The following is a 17,469-nucleotide window of genomic DNA, read 5'->3' as shown; positions in this document are numbered from 1 at the left end:
GACCGTGTTGTTCTGTTCATACTTTGCAGGACCGGGACCGTGCGCTCGTCGGATTTTGAGAATTTCTGGCTTATATTCTGATTTAGTTATTGTTAGAGATGATTTAGTTATATGTATCTGTTGTAAACATATGAATTGAACTATAATGGTGTATATATTTTATTTTGGATTATAATGGTATTATAATGGATTATAATTGGTATATAATGTCCTACCTATGGTTGAAAATATTACAGGTTGAAAATATATTACAGGTCGAAAATAAATATAGGTTGAAAATATTACAGGTTGAAAATATATTACAGGTCGAAAATATTACAGGTTGAAAATAAATATAAATTACAGTTCGAACTGGGAGGCTTAAATTACAGGTTGCACTTTAAAATATTGCGTTTAGCAATGACAGCGCTTTCAAAAACGCTCTTAAAGGCCTACCTACGAAAGCGCTTTCTAATTAAAAGCGCTGCCTAAGATAAAAAAAAAGCATAAAAGATAAAAAAAAGGGCAACCTACGAAAGCGCTTTCTGGAAAAAGCGCTGCTATAGGGAATGCTACGAGAAGGCTTTTCTGGATAAAAGCGCTGCTATAGGGGAACCTACAAGAGCGCTTTTCTAGAAAAAGCGCTGCTATAGGGGATGCTACGAGAGCGCTTTTCTGGAAAAAGCGCTGCTGTAGAGGATGCTACGAGAGCGCTTTTCTGAAAAAAGCGCTGCTATAGAGGATGCTACGAGTGCGCTTTTGGCGTACCAAAAAGCGCTGTCTTTACCTACGGTAGCGCTGGCTATGGCAGCGCTTTTAAGAGCTCTAATAGCCCAAAAAAAGCGCTGTAAAAGCTGCTGTTTGGCATAGTGCTTAATGATGAAACTATTTCTGAATTCAATATTCTCCTATATGACATAACTAATAATTCCTTTTCTCTTTGTGAAAAGATGTCAGATGAAAAGCCTGTGAGAAAGATTCTAAAATATTTTTTAAAGAGGATTCACATGAAGGTAACAACCATTAAGGAAGCAAAAAAATTCTCCACGATAAAAGTTGATGAAATGATTAACTCTTTTCTCACCTCTGAGATGGTCATTATTGACAATCCAGGAGGATTAAATGAGTATATTTTAAAGCCAATAATGTTGATAATGAAGACAAAGAATCCCAAGATATTAATGAAAATATTAGTGAATATAATTTTATGCTTGCTAAGAATTTTTGAAAGGTCGTGAGAAAATTTGATAGAGGACCAAGGAACAATGTCTCATAACATGCGAAAGACCATCAACAACAAAATCCAAAAAGTGGTAATTTTTCATCCTCGGGGAAATGGTTTTGAAAGATAAAACTCTAGCTATTCCAATAGATTCAAAGGAATTCAATATCGTAAATGTGAAGGGTTTGGATATTTTCAAGTTGAATTTCCAAATTTTTTAAGAAAACAACGAAAATCTAAAATGCTACCTTTTTGGATGATGAGTCTGATGAAGAAAGTAAGTCTGATCAAACAAACAGTGTTGTGACTTTTACTACTCGCTTCAAAGCTATTTATAATACTGAGTTAGTTATGCTAATATATTTTATATTAATAATGGGAATGCAAGTAATGAAGATGAGGTTTCAAATGGTGTACTTTCTAAAGGATATAAAATTCTTTATTTAAAGTGGAGTGAAGAATCTCAAGTGATTGAAAAGTAAAAGAAAATAATTGAAGTTCTTCTTCAAGAAAAACCTAATGTATACTCACTATTACTGAGTTAAAGCAAGAATTTGGGCGTCTCAATTTTTAACTTAAAGGAATTACCATATCAGTGAGCTTGTTAAATTCTAGAGCTAATAAACTTGATGACATTTTGAGTATGGGGAAAACATGCGAAGAATATGAAACGACATAAATATAGTATCATCAATCCTAAATAATGTGTTTTTTCCTCCTATACATAAAGCATAAACTAATCTGTCTAGCATAATATCACAACAACTTACTACACGTTATTAGCGCATCAATGCCTCATTCGTACCCTTCTGGGTTTTTCATTATTATGGTCGGCATGGTCACATTCTTCATTTCTGCTATAAAATATATGGTAAAAATCTTCTTAAAAACAACTATATCCTCAATGGAATGTAAAGTATGACCTGTAGCCTCAATAACTTTTGCATGTTAAGCCCAAGCTTCAAGTTAATATTGCTTGCACCTATCTCAATTTTTCATCTATAGAAGAAAGATATTTTGATAGCGGTTGTTCAAGAAACATGACTAGTGAAAATATTATCCGAAGAATATCAAACCCTATTCCAAATGTTATGTTACTTTTAGCGATGGTTCTAAAAGAAAATTTATTAGAAAGGCTCATTTGAACTATCCTAGTCTTCCTTGTCTTAATGATGTGTTATTGGTTGGTGGTTTTACTTCTAATCTCATCATCATTAGTAAATTATGAGATCAGGAATTAAGCATTAAGTTTAATAGAGAAGAATGCATTGTTACAAATAAATAACATATTTAACTTATGAAAGGGTTCTAGATATACGGACAAGTGCTACATGTGGTCACCTGTAACAACCCGGGGCCCCCGCAAGGCAATCCCGACACTGTCACCTCACGATCTTCTTTATCCCCCTCTCTAGTAAAGTTTTTGTCTTTCCCTTGTACCCCGGGGTTCAAGTAAATTTTTTTGTAACAACCCGGGCCCCCGGCAAGGCAATCTCGACACTGTCACCTCACAATCTTCTTTACCCCCCCCCCCTCTCTAGTAAAGTTTTTTCCTTTCGTGAGAATCGAACTATGTACCCTGGGGTTAAAGTACATGTTCAAAATCTATTCTCACTATCAATTGAGCTAGTAGCTCAGTTGGTAGTGGGAATGGATTAAATATGTATTTGAACCCCAGGGTACATGGTTCGATTCCCACGAAAGACAAAAAATTTACTAGAGAGGGGGGTAAAGAAGATCATGAGGTGACAGTGCCAGGATTGCCTTGCGAGAGGCCCAGACTGTTACATCACCCAATGACAGGAATCATCCCTAATCATGAATCATATCTAAAGTTTAAGAAACTAAAATGTGGAGCTTGGGCACCTAATCTTATAAGCATAAGGATGATTATTGTAGGAAAATCTATTGTTGGCATATCTAATATCAAGATAGAAGAAGGTAAAATCTATGGAGAATGTGAGGTTGGAAAGCTAACCAATATGTCACATATGAAGGAACATTATTTTACCATTACTCGATCTTTTGATGACAACTCCAGCTACACCTTGGTGGAGTTTATTTGTGAAAATTTTGACATCTTTGCTATTTTGGAAACTCTTTTCCATTGTTTACAACGTAAAAATGGAGGATAGGATCAATCGAATTTGAAGCAATCATGATAAAGAATTTGAGAATTTTAGCTTCTCTTCTTTTTGTACCGCTAAAGGGATTACTCGTGAGTTATGTTCCCCCATCACACCTCAAAAGATAAGGATTTGTCAAAAGGAAGAAATGTATCTTGTAAGAAATCATGAGAGCTATGATCCATGTCAAACATCTTCCATGTCTATTTTAAGTATAAGAAATGAGTAATGCTTGTCATATTCACAACTGAGAAACAATTTGTCTAAGTAATTTTTGTTTACTGAGAAACAAAAAAATAGATTTGGTGAGCGATGAAAGGGGAGGGATTCCCAACATTAATTTTTTTTATGTGTTTGATAGTACATGCTATACTTTAACTTATCGTGAGCAAAATAGTAAATTTATTAAATAGCTTTGGTGAATCATCCAATCAATAGCTTTGGCGAGCAACTGTCTTTGTCGTGTCTAATGTGTTTAAGAGTTCCTTCTTTTTTTTCTAAGTATAGGGGTGATACTCTCTATCTTTACACTGGTGCTGCATGGCATTTATGAATCTAGTAACCGAGAGCTGGATAACCATGTGGTGGACCAGCAGGTTGAGAATGGTTTAGGACATCGTACAAAGCGAGCATATTGATAACACCGGGTTGTCTCAGCCAAGTAGCGACCGCGTCTCCAGAAGATGTAAGTCTTCCCATGTTATGCTCAGCGAATCTAAAAGGCGATCCCATTCCGTTAAGGAGTGCTTCAATAGCTCTTTTCAAAGTTCCATCACCCATCACTTTGCTGTGTTTTCCCCAACCAGTTAATATGCTGCAAAAAAGTAATTAAAATTATGATCAACACATTAATCGTCTCGTTAATCTAATCAAATGAAAACAAGGTGAAAAAATCCATACTTGACAATCTTGGGCAGTTCAGAGCCTTGAAATAAAGTCCTATGCATATTGAGTAACCAATCATGAACCATAGCACTGCCAGCACCACAAGACATCAGATGCAGATCCAAGCAAGAAATCGACCATTCGCCTTTCCACACATTTCGGCTCTTCCCTTCGATTGCAACCATTTGAGCTCCGCGCCTCTGATGTCAAAATCAATTTTATTACTATGAAAAAAAAGAGCAAATTTCTTTCAAAACTAGCAAAATTTTGGTGGCTGAACTATACCTGACCAAAGTGCCACAGCATATCTGTGAGGGCGTTATAAAACGCGGACGCAGTTGAAGAATCCATACGCATGAGTTCATTGAATAAAGTCTGAGCACTAAACCATACTTGCTCCCTATAACCCATCAACAGTCCATGAGTCACACCATACACCTGGCTATCAAACAGGCGCAGCGTGTCTAACAGCTTTGCAGCATCATCGTATGAATTGCAGCGACTGCATCGAAATCGATCAAATTATATAGTCATGCGAAAATATCAAAGCAAACGTGACAAAAGATATATAATTCAAAGAATTTACCTGCATGCATTTAGAATGGCTGAAAATGTGACAACATTTGGTTTGATGTGCAGCTCGTGCATTGTTTGGAAGAGCCAAAATATGCAGTGTAGGTCTTGGCGTCCTCTCCGAAGCTTCTTTATATGACCAGCTTTTTCAGAAGCAAGTTGCTGAAACATCTTCAAGATCCGGTCCTCCCCCGGCTTAGTCTGAAAAGCATCATCAATAAGCATAGCAGATGATTGTTCATTTGGATACTCAATGTGATAGGAGGTGCAATTAGATATTTTAATTAGTATTACAATTATGTTAGTTGTATTTTGTTTTGAATGTTGTTGAATTGGGCTTTTATTAATATTTAGGCCTTTAAGTTTATTATCCATTAAGAATATTATATATTGTAGTCTCATTGAGACATTAGGTATCAAGAAATCAAATGAATTTTATCTTTTTAATTAGTTTTTATTTGTCTTCTCTAGTCTTTTAGTGTTTTCCTTTCCTATTCTATAAACCCTAGTTTTGATAGGAACAACTTCCTATCAATTGGTGCTTTCATTTTCGATCTCATTCTCCCAAATTAGATGGCCATTCCAGTGTTTTACGGTGAGGAAGATTCTTACTGGTGGGTGTTATGTGTTGAAAAAGTTTTCAAAGAGCAAGCAACACCAGAAAAGATGAAGCTGCTAGAAGCTGTGGCGAAATTACGCGGCCGTGCTCGTCAATGGTGGGTTTGGAGGTCTCAACTTCATCCACCATCTTGTTGGGACACTTTTACTAGTGTGTTTCTCTGGCATTTTAAATCTGAATGGCGAGAAATTTTACCAATTTCAGATGAGGAAGAGGAATTGGTTCAAGTGTTGTCATTCTTGATGGAGAAAAATGCTACACGAGAAATTTTGCTGAAAGACAAAGAGCATAAATTAGATCTGAAACCAATTAAACCCATGAAAGAAACTTCTGTTTTTGATGATTTCACTGAAGACAAATCTACATATCCAACTCATACAACTATTGAGGATATGGATTCAGGCAAATCACAGAATCTATTCAAATGGAAACCAAACCCACAAATTAGGTCTAGTACACATCAGAACCCTTTTTCTTCCCCTCTTGTTGAAATAACAAATTTGGTATCAGTAACAACTCATTCTAACACTGATGATTTTCGAGAAGATGCACCTTTCACTATCCCACCAAAACCCCCAGACACCTCAATGAATACGATCTTAAAACCAGAAAAAAACCCAAAATCACCATTTCTGGCGTCGTTGCCGCTGTCGCCACAACCGCAGTTACCACCTCCAACTTCGTATCCTAACCCAATAAACCAAATTTCATTTTCTTCTTTGATATTGAAACCAGTTTTGTCGCCGTATCCACCATCTAAACCCCGTGATTTGAAAATCTCACATGCACTGCCGCCACCGCATCATACGAAACATCATCTCTGTCTAGCTCAAAAATTAATCTCTGAACATGTTGAGGAGAACAAAAAAGAAGTTGTTCAAGAATCACAAGATGAACTTCCGGCGCCGGCACCGTTTCCACCGCCTAAACCACCGGATTTGCAGCCACCGACGAAACATCATCATCTTCTATTTCTACGACATCCTTCAAAGTCACATGATGTTGATCTATCGACGAAAGAACCACCACTACAAGATACCTCTGATAGTGATGAACACCTCTTTTTCGAGAAATTTTTTTGCATCCTGGTTTTCGATCCCGGTGGTAACGAACACATCTTTTTCCGTCGTCTACTTCACTTCATCACTTCATATCCTCTTCTGCACTTTCTATAAATATTATGTCAACCAAATGAATTGAGCTCATGGAAAAGGAAATCATATGATTTAAGAGAAGAAGAAAAAAAAGAAGAGGTGAGAAATGAAGAACTAGAAGAAAAAAGAATGGAAAAAGAAAATCGTGAAAAGAAAAAAGAAGAAAGAAAAAAAATAATGGGGAAAGGAAAAATATTTTTGATGGATCAGGACCATATTGCGTTAATTGTGTGTCATTGATTTCATTAGCATCTTTTGTGGAGAGAATATCCACCATTGGATTATCATGCAAGAAGCACAATCCATGTTTTGCTTAATTATCCAATTACATATGGACACATGGGTCCACTTATTCCAAAAGTAACAGCTACTAGTCTGCCAAGTTCATTGGATCTACAGCCACTACTCCAATTTTACATGCTTATGGTTTTTGCAACCATCACTTTTTCTCCATTTTTTTTTTCTTCTCACAAAACACCAAAATTCTCCAACTCTTCATCTCAACCACTCATTCATTTGTGAGGACTTACTTGGTTTTCTTTTTTTCAAAAAAAAAAATTTGATGGTATCTAGAAGCATTCCTCCCAACAATTATTTTTTTACAACCTTGAGGACAAGGTTGTTCTTTAAGGGGTAAGTAATGATAGGAGGTGCAATTAGATATTTTAATTAGTATTATAATTATGTTAGTTGTATTTTGTTTTGAATGTTGTTGAATTGGGCTTTTATTAATATTTAGGCCTTTAAGTTTATTATCCATTAAGAATATTATATATTGTAGTCTCATTGAGACATTAGGTATCAAGAAATCAAATGAATTTTATCTTTTTAATTAGTTTTTATTTGTCTTCTCTAGTCTTTTAGTGTTTTCCTTTCCTATTCTATAAACCCTAGTTTTGATAGGAACAACTTCCTATCATAATGGCTTGCGTAGAACCATGAACTCCGTATTCCAAAGGTGGTGACTGTTGGCATGCATCGATAATTGAGTTGAAAGTCACAACGTTCGGCCTAATTCCCTTCTCAATCATTGTAACAAGCAACATTATCGAAGATTCCACTAAACCGTTTTTGCATAGAGCATCAACGATTGCAGAATAAAATACAACATCAACCTCCAATCTTGCCATCTTGAACTCTATATAAACATTCATAGCTTCCTGAAACATTTCAGCTTTAGTGTACACATCAATAATGGTAGAGTATGTTAGCGTATTCGGATATATATTCCGAGCCTTCATCTCCTCAAACAGTCTTTTGACTTCAGCATACATGCCATGCCTGCCATAACCAGCCAACAGAGCATTGTATGTCACGACGTCGGTTTTAATTCCACATCCGTCCATCTCTCTGCAAATATTGACAGCTTCATCAAACCTGTCTAGCTTCGCATATACTCCGACCAGTGTGTTATAGCATACTCTATCAAGACAAACAGATTGAAGCTTCATTTCTTCATATAGATGAATGGCATCTTCCAAGAGGTTAGCCTTGGCATACCCATCCATTAGTGTGCTATAAGTCACGATAGTTGGCCAAACGCGCTTGAAACACATCTCTTCGAATACCCTTCTCGCCAAATCAATCTGTCCACCCTTACATAGCGTGTCCAAATACGTGTTATAAGTAAACACATCGCGAATAATCCGCCTACCATCCATTTCTGTCAATAACTTTTGAGCCATTTCCCACATGCCCTTCGACGCGCAAACAGAAAGAAGTGAATTATAAGTAAGGCGATCCGGCCTTACACCAGCAGCTAGCATCTCATCATAATACTTAACAACCACATCAAAACTCACTTCCCCTTTCGCCCCCGCATCTATTATCGAATTGTACGTAACCAAATTGGGCACAAGGCCAAAGCCACGCATAGACATGAACAATTCGACAGCATCAGCGAAGCGCCCGTTTCGGCCATACGCGCTAATCATGGCCGAAAACGTATACATAGTCATCCCATAACCTTCAGTCCTAGATTCTCCAAACAATTCAACAGCACGAGTAATCTCCCCTAACCTACCAAGAGTACCGATCATAGCACTCGTTAACTTACCTCATTGGCAGCTTCGCTGTGAGGCACTGTATTAAGTGCTGCTCTTGGCAATCCAGAATGTTTCTTTGCAGCATTCCTGGTGGACTTCCTGCCAGAAAACTCCGGAGCAAGCCTTGATCTCCTGCCACCCAAAAATGATCCCGGCGCAGACGAATATACACCTCTGCCACCACCATTGCCACCACCACGAGCAGCTATATCAGTGGCAGTAGCAGCTATAGGTGCAGCAGGCCTTGAGTTGGAATAGTTCCCAGAGGAAGAAGACCAATCATTTCTCTGGCGTTTAAGAGTATTCTGGTGATTATGATTATGATTATGATTATGATTATGCTTATGATTATGATTTTCAGAAGGTCTAGGACCAGGGACTGAGGAGTAGTTAGGTGGTGGAGTTGGCGTAGAAGCCATAGTTGAAGAAACTCAACACAAAGATGAAAGCTTTAGGCTAAAGGGTATCCGAAAACAACAAAAAAGAACAAAACTTTCAGCTTCACTACACAAGAATCAATGGCTTGTGTTGAATGAAGTGAAAAAAGCTCTTAAAATGGAGAAAAGGGTAACTGAATTGAAGAGAAAAGAGAGAGGTTTTTGGTCGAGTTGGTGTGAAGTGAAGTGGTGAGAATGAAGAAGAATTTATAGGGGGGAAATTGAAAACATGCATTGAATCTTTGAACTTGTTTCCTTTCATGGCTTTTTCTCTGTTGTTCACTTCTATGTTGTGAAAAAACATTCTATCTTCTCCTTTGGATTTTCAGATTAAATTAATTGGATAAGGGATTTAGATAATTTAAAAATATATTTAAATGATTATAATATTTAGGATATGTGTCTTTTTTTATAATAATTAATTATTATAAAAATTACAAATTACGGAAAAAAATAGTCGGATATAGTTAAATTGATTTCCGATGGAAACCGTTAGATAATATTGTAGAAAACGTTATTATGATTAGATCATATCGCGTAAAAAAATAGTTTTATCTACATTAATATGTTTATTACCGAAAAAAATTGATTTCCGATGGAAACCGTTAGATAATATTGTAGAAAACGTTATTATGATCAGATCATATCGCGTATATAGATAAATTGATTTTTGCATGGAAACCGTTAGAAAATATTAGAAAAATAGTATGTTGACTCGATAAGATCGATGAAAATAAGAATTTTATATACATTAATACGTTTGTTATAGAAAAAAGAATCGGATATATAAATAAATTGATTTTTGCATGGAAACTGTTAGAAAATTTTATATAAAAAAATATTTTGACTCGATAAGATCGATAAAAAAATAACTTAATATACATTAATATGTTTAATACGGAAAAAAGGATCGGATATATAAATGTATTGATTTTTGCAAGGAAACCGTTAGAAAAAATTTATAAAAAATAGTTTGATTTGATAAGATCGATGAAAAAAATAATTTTGTATTAGTTAATACCTAGAGTAAGTTTTATATAAATATTTAATCTTATTTCTAGATATTTTTAAAAGAAAATTAATTTTATTAATTAATCTTTTGAGGAGATAAGATGATCACATTCCCCGCTATTAAAATATGTGATTGTTAAGTAAAAAATTATGCATGTGTTATATTTTATATTTAAAAGATTAAAATTATTATTTCACTAATTATATTTATAAACATTTTGAATTGATTATTTTAAAATTTACATTTTAACAAAAAATAAGTATTGGTATGGTGAAACCCTACTTACTTTTTATAATCATTTTATAGTAATAATAATTTTTAATAAAAGATTTTGAATTATGAATGAATCCTTCTAAAAAAATTAAAATATTTACGAATTTTAGAGATGACACAAAATTTCTCCTATTATGGATGGGACATGCTAATGCTAATAATTTGAGATACATTTCATAAAAGTGAATTTTTTTCATTTCATGTTAAAAATTCTAACAATAATAAGAATATATTAAATTATTACTAATTAAGGTTAAAATAGGGGAAGTGAATTATTAGCTTTGATTTGGATATTAAGTGAGTTAAGAAAGTATTCGCTGTATGTGTGATAAAAATATGACAAGAAAATTTTGATAAATAAATTATTAATTTTCTACGATTAATATATGTATTTTAAATAATTTATTCTCAATTAATTAAAGCACGGCTATTCATATCATGCTAAAAATCATACAATAAATTATTACTAATTATAGCTAAAATAGATGAATTGAATTCTTAAATTGATGAATTGTATAATAACATGTTAGTAAGAATTCAAAATATAATTGGATATGGGGTTTAGATATTTAAAAATATATTTAAAATATTATAAAATGTTAATTACTATAAAAAGGTCGTTCAAAATATAATTAGCTTATGTTATTTTAAGGAGATTAAGAACATTGTTTAAAATATGTGACTTTCTATAAAAATCAATTATTATAAAAATTACAAATTACGGAAAAAAATCATATACTTAATTAAATTGATTTCTGATGGAAATCGATAGAAAATATTGTAGAAATAATTATTATGGTTCGATCATATCACCTACAAAATAGTTTTATATACATAAATACGGAAAAAAATAATCGAATATATAAATAAATTGGTTTTCGCATGGAAACCGTTAGAAAATATTATAAATATAATATTTTGATTCGATAAGATGATGAAAAAAATCATTTTTTATATATTAATAAATGGAATAAGTTTTACACAAATATAAGAATTTTTTAGAAGAAAAATAGATTTTAAAAATTACTAATATTTTTGAAGAGATAAGATGATCACTTGTGATTTCGTGAATTGTTTTAACGCGTTATTATAATATGTGATTGTTAAATTAAAAATTATGCATGTATTATATTTTATATTTATAAAATTAAAATCATTTTTTAAGTAATTAAATTTATAAACATTTTTAAAGTGATTATTTTAAAACATTAAATTTTAACAAAAAAAATAACTATTGATATGGAGAAACCCTACTTACTTTTCTTATAATCTTTTTATAGCAATAATAATTTTTTAGGAAAGATTTTTAACTATGAACAAAGCTTACTAAAAAATTAAAATATTTACAAATTTAAGAGATGACACAAAATTTCTCCTTATTACCATAGTTGACTTATTGACCTTCTCTTATTCAGTAATTTAAAAATATATTTTCAAAATTCATTAAAGCGGAGTTATTCATTTCATTTTAAAAATTCTAATAATAATAAGAATATATTAAATTATTACTAATTAAGGTTAAAATAGGGGAAGTATTCACAGTTGTGTGATAAAAATATTACAAGAAAAATTTAATAAATATATCATTAATTTTCTACGACTATTCATATACTAAATTATTTATTATAGCTACAATTGATAACTGAATTCTTAAATTGATGAATTGTATAATAGCACGTTACTAAATATTCACGGTATCTTTAATAAAATATTTTAATAAAAAATTAATATTTTTGATCTTATCTAAATCTCAATATTTTATATGATCTATTCACATTTTATGTAATGAATTATTACTAATTAAGATTAAAATAAGGAAATTAATTTCTTAAACCAATGATTTGGATATTAGCAGTAGTAAAGTATTTACTGTATGGGTGATAAAATATTCCAATAAAAATTTAGAAAAATATATTATTAATTTTCTATGATTATCTATATTTTAGAAAAGTGACAATAAAAGTATACACTATATTATTACTATTTAAAGTCAAAATAGGTAAACTGAATCCTTAAATTGATGAATTGTATAATAGCAAATTAAGTATTTACACTAGAGTGATATAATTTGTGAACATTTAATAGATATTCATCATTCAATCAAATACTATTATTCAATGTTATATTATTTTTTAATATTATTTTATTTTAAAATTAATTAAGATTTTAAAAATTAATTTTTACTAAAGGTACAAGTAACAAACCAAAACTCATGGGTATCCATTAATTTAACTTCATAGTCTTAGATTTGTTTCAGAAAGATTTATTTTGTTCAAGAGACTGCTTAATTGATTTAAAAATATTTTGATTGAAAAAATTAACTATCTGAATTTATTTGAAAATATTTAATTAGATTTATTTTGATTAAAAGATTTAGTTTGTTGAAGGTTGAATATGGTTTGAAGTTATTTGTGCACTAATTAGCTTTTTCGTTAGATCGTCATCTCTATATAAAAATATTGTTTGCGTTGTGGCAGACACACACTTGAATAGATTATTCACGCATTTGAGAATTTTGCTATATGTGTTTTGTACTGTGACTTGCTTGTATAAAACTCTATCCTTTGTTATAGTTTTCTACTTAAGAAAAATAAAGTTTTTGGTTTGTATGTATTTGTCAAATTTATCAAACCCTAATCTTTCATTCTTACAATTACTAAGGAGCATGTCTCTTACAAATACTACGGAGAATGTCTGAGTGAAAGAGAGGATAGTATAAATTCAGGGGGCCGGGTTTGAGTTGAAATTTATAGGTAGTATTATAATTAGTCACGTCCTAACGATTGTTGACTAATTATTATTATTGAATTTTATTTTCTACTGGGCTACAACCCTCTAGTTGTTTGTTACAATTGCACCAAATCAAGTTATCAATTCTTTGTGTCTTTATTTATTTTATGATTGATTATTAATCAATTAATTCAAATCATCTTGTTTCCTAAATTGTTTCAACATTGTGTGTGGCATCTTGTTACTAATCAAACATAATGTTATTTGGCATCAGAGCTGACACCCTGTTCTAGTTAGGTGTGTTTCTATGTATCCAATATTTTCTGCTTAATTTGGACGATGCCGAGGAAAGAGGATATGTTAATTGTCCACTAATCCTTAATAGTACTAATTATGACTACTTGAATGCTCGCATGGTTACCTTTCTTTATTATATGGATAATGAAACTTGGAAATATGTCATCAATTGAAGGTCCCCTCCTACGTTCATAGCTAATGATGATTATGAATCCATAAAATTGTCAAGGATTTGACACCTCTTAAAAATGAAGCTGCTTTTGGAAATTCCCGTGCCCTTAATGCTATTTAGAATGAAGTTGATAAAAACATCTTCAAGATCATAAGCACATGTATTAGTGCTAAAAATGCATGGGAAACTCTTAAAGTAGCTCACGAGGGAATTTCCAAAGTTTGAATGCCAAGACTTTAACTGGTCACCACTAAATTTGAAAATTTTTAGATACTTCACTATGCCAAATTTGTCTTTTAGCAGCTTTCATACCCCAAAATTTTCCCATCACATTTCAAGATATCTTGGCTCAAGCAGTCTCCTCAGGCTCATATGATAACCAATTGCAAGCATGTTCACTCTCCTCCTAAACAATAAGGACCAAAACTAGGGTTTTGTTTCTTTCCAAGAAAAATCAACTTCTGATACCTCAAGTGAACCTCATGGCCTCTCACATACCTCAAAGGATCCTCGTGCCAAGTATCAAGCCTTGATTCAAAAGATTCCTCACTCAATGGCCCAAACGATCAATAATCGACTGGTTGACCTAAAAGTCAAACTATGGTCAAATCACAGTATAAGTTCCTGATTTTTAGTCAACATTCTCACCTTGAAGTATCATTTATCATGTGATCAAGGGTTGATCATGATTCATCAAGGAAAGTTCAGAAATCAACAAAACAAAAAGTTACTAATTTAGGGTTTTGAACTAAAAGTCAACCCAACTTTGACTGATCATATCTCTCTCATACTTTATCATAAATTCCTCAATCAAAGCTCATTCTCAAGGAAATTTGATTCTCTACAACTTTGATGTTGGGTCCAAGATCCAGAAATGCTTCCGCCTAAGAGATATGAGCCAAAACATTACGGGTCCTTCTAGGAGCTCGCAAAAAGCTGTTTTTTGTCAGGAGCCATATCTTCAAGATAAAATCCTCAAATGCAAAAAATGTTCCATCTTGGGCTTTCCAAAAAGTACAAGATCATCTCCATATGATAAAAATTGAGTGAGTTATGATTAGGAGAAGCTGGGTAAAATTTGTAAAGGGCATGAAACCACAGTTGATAGATTTTGAGTTTTTGAGTATTGGGCCTATTTCTTTGAATTCTAAACGTGATTTTGACCTTATGAGAAGCCCATGAATTCATTTATATTTATTTTATGGTTTTTATTTCTTTTATTTTGAATTTATTCATTTAAATTCAAATTAAATCAAGTAAAATCATAATTAAATATTAAAAAATCATGTGATTAATTTCCCATATATTTAATCAATCTAAAACAATCTTGGGGCTCAAGTAAATCAAATATTTTGATTGAAATAAGATTGAACCAAATATAGGAACACTTCATGTGTTGTTTTCAATCAAATATCTCTCAAATTTTTTTTCACTAAATGCTATGATTTCTTTCCCAAGTTCCAACCCTAATTCTCTCCTCTATATAAGCACAATATTTCCAACCTCAAAGGGGACGAAAAAGTGAGTGGAGAATTAGGGTTTCAAAGGTTGCCAAAAGGTTCAAGAAGAGGTGCCACTCAAAGTTTGTGTTCCAGCCATTATCAAAGCCAAACATTTGTCTCACCCACCACCAGAGGTAATATAAGGTAGGATTGAGTCACTAAACGCACATGAATGCTCCTAGAAATCGTGTTCTATTATTGACATATTCATACATATTTTCAAAATTTGATATCTCATGCTTTGGATTATTTCAATTGAATCTAACATGTTGTGTGAGTTCCTGGAACATGTTAGAAGGGATATGAGTATTTGTTTCAGAGCTTTAACGTGTTAATGGCAAAGCACCATGGCTAGGGCATGAAGGATATACACCTTCGTTCTCATACTTACAAGCGCTTTTGTGGAAAACTAACATCACCGTTGTGTTCACAAGGCCCAACTTAGGTGACTTGGGCATTTGTTTCTTGTTTATTGACGTGTTTTCGTAGGTCTCGAATAGCAGCCATGGAAGACGAAGCACCTGCGGAAAAATCCGCAGGAAAATCAATGGGCACTTCCGCAAGTAATTCCACAAGTCTCAAGGAGGGAGACGATGACGCGGGTTTCAGAATTTTTGACTAACGCGCATGGATGTTTTTCATTCGCCAGTCAGCGCTCCTACTCTCTCTCTCTCTCCGCGTGTAAAAATCTGGTTGGAAGGTCAAAGTTAGCCTTATCTCTCTCCATCCGCGATTGGTTGGTCGTGTACCAAGGGGGGCCCCATCTGACTGTCTCTTTTGACTTGTCCCATTACTCTAATTGTTTTATATTTATTTTTATTAAGATACTATATTAACAAGTAACATTTGCAGACCAATTGGCAAAGGAAAGTGGAAGGCGATCCTATGGTCCTGTGTTCGAGTCTGTCCCAGGCCACTTATTTTTAACAAATACTCACGTCCAGATCCCATGCCCACGCCTTCACAAAGCCATATGGTGCGCCCTCACCTCATTGCCGTTGGATCATTCTTGAGCCAGATCAGAAGGGAAACAATGCGTGCTCACCATAAACTTGCACAGAAGCTCCACACAGGATCCAGAGCTAAGTTCCTCTAATTTTTTTTTTATATTTAATTACATATTTCTCACTTTTAAAAAAAACTATTTTGCTTTAATAAATAGAATTATTACTAATTAGTTTCTTTTTCTAAAATTCATGTAAATAAATAAAAATCACATAATTATCATATTTAATCGAACGTTCGACTTTTTATAAATTAATTTTTAATGGTTATTTAAAACATCGAATTAATTGTTTTATATAATTCGTTTTAATCAATTATTTTAAATTAGGTTTTAGGTGATTAATCAAGATTGTAATAAGTAGATTCTTAATACATTAACCTTTCTTTTTTTTTCTTTCGTTCTTGATTTTCAGGATTTGATCGAAGATTCGATGACGATTCAAGCTATTTAAATATTTATTGGATTAATTATATTTTTAATTTCCGTCTTTATTTTCCGCATACCCCCTACAGGTGTTTATTGTAAATCCCCCATCCCTAAAACTGTAATAGCTTAGGATTTTATTTTCCGCACTTTAATTTCTGCACAATATTTATTGCGTGGTTAGTAAATTAGGGAGTGACAAGACTAATTAACTGAACGATAGCTCACCTAAATCAAGATAACATAACTGAATACAAACCACGTGATTGCTACACACACCCACCTCTAGGGTAACCCTCTCTTGTTGCCTTATTATTGTTGCCTGATGCCTTAATTTGTGAAAATAGTCAAGTCCTTCGATTCCGAGGATACCTAAAGCAAAGGTTGCCTTAATCATTGAAATCATCATATGAGATCTAGTCCCTCGAAGTTGCCTTCGTAAAACATGATGATTGTCCCAATTGCTAAGGTATCCTCGCATGATGCCTAAAAAGATTAATGATTATTCTATCCTTCCCTAAAGACTATCTACCTCTACATGGTAGGGACAGTTTTATGGCGAACGATATCTCGATGACCCTTCAATATCCAATTGAAAAACTTACTGCCCTCTCATGGTATGGATAGACCCTTTCGCCCGAAAGACTTAAAGAACAAAAAAGACAATCTTAGGGTAGGTGTTCTGAAATGCTTGCTCACATTCAATTCAAAATTCAAAATGTTTTTCACACCTCCTTTTCAAATAAATTCAAAAAGGCTACGCTTATTTACAAGCTAAAGTCCTTATTCAAAATCTTTTCAAACAAATCAAACATTTCAAAGTGAGCTAAGCAATTAAGAGCCCATGGATAACCATGGATACAAAAGGGTGCTTTACACCTTCCCTTTGTATAACCTACCCCCCGAACTCAAAATCTTTCAAAGGTCTTTCCTTTTCTTTTTGCCTTTCCAAATTGGATAAAATAAAAGTCGGTGGCGACTCTTCCTTACCGCGACATTTATAAAAAGTCAGTT

General features: G+C 33.0%; 1 pseudogene; it reads right to left on the bottom strand.

Moving 5' to 3' along the window:
- Window positions 1-3,681: 3,681 nt before the first annotated feature.
- LOC131611276 (pentatricopeptide repeat-containing protein GUN1, chloroplastic-like) lies at window positions 3,682-9,336 on the bottom strand (annotated as a pseudogene).
- Between the last annotated feature and the right edge of the window lie 8,133 nt (window positions 9,337-17,469).

This window comes from Vicia villosa, linkage group LG6, assembly GCF_029867415.1.
Source record: "Vicia villosa cultivar HV-30 ecotype Madison, WI linkage group LG6, Vvil1.0, whole genome shotgun sequence".
Classification (NCBI taxonomy): domain Eukaryota; kingdom Viridiplantae; phylum Streptophyta; class Magnoliopsida; order Fabales; family Fabaceae; genus Vicia; species Vicia villosa.
This window is presented reverse-complemented; position numbering and strand designations above follow the sequence as displayed.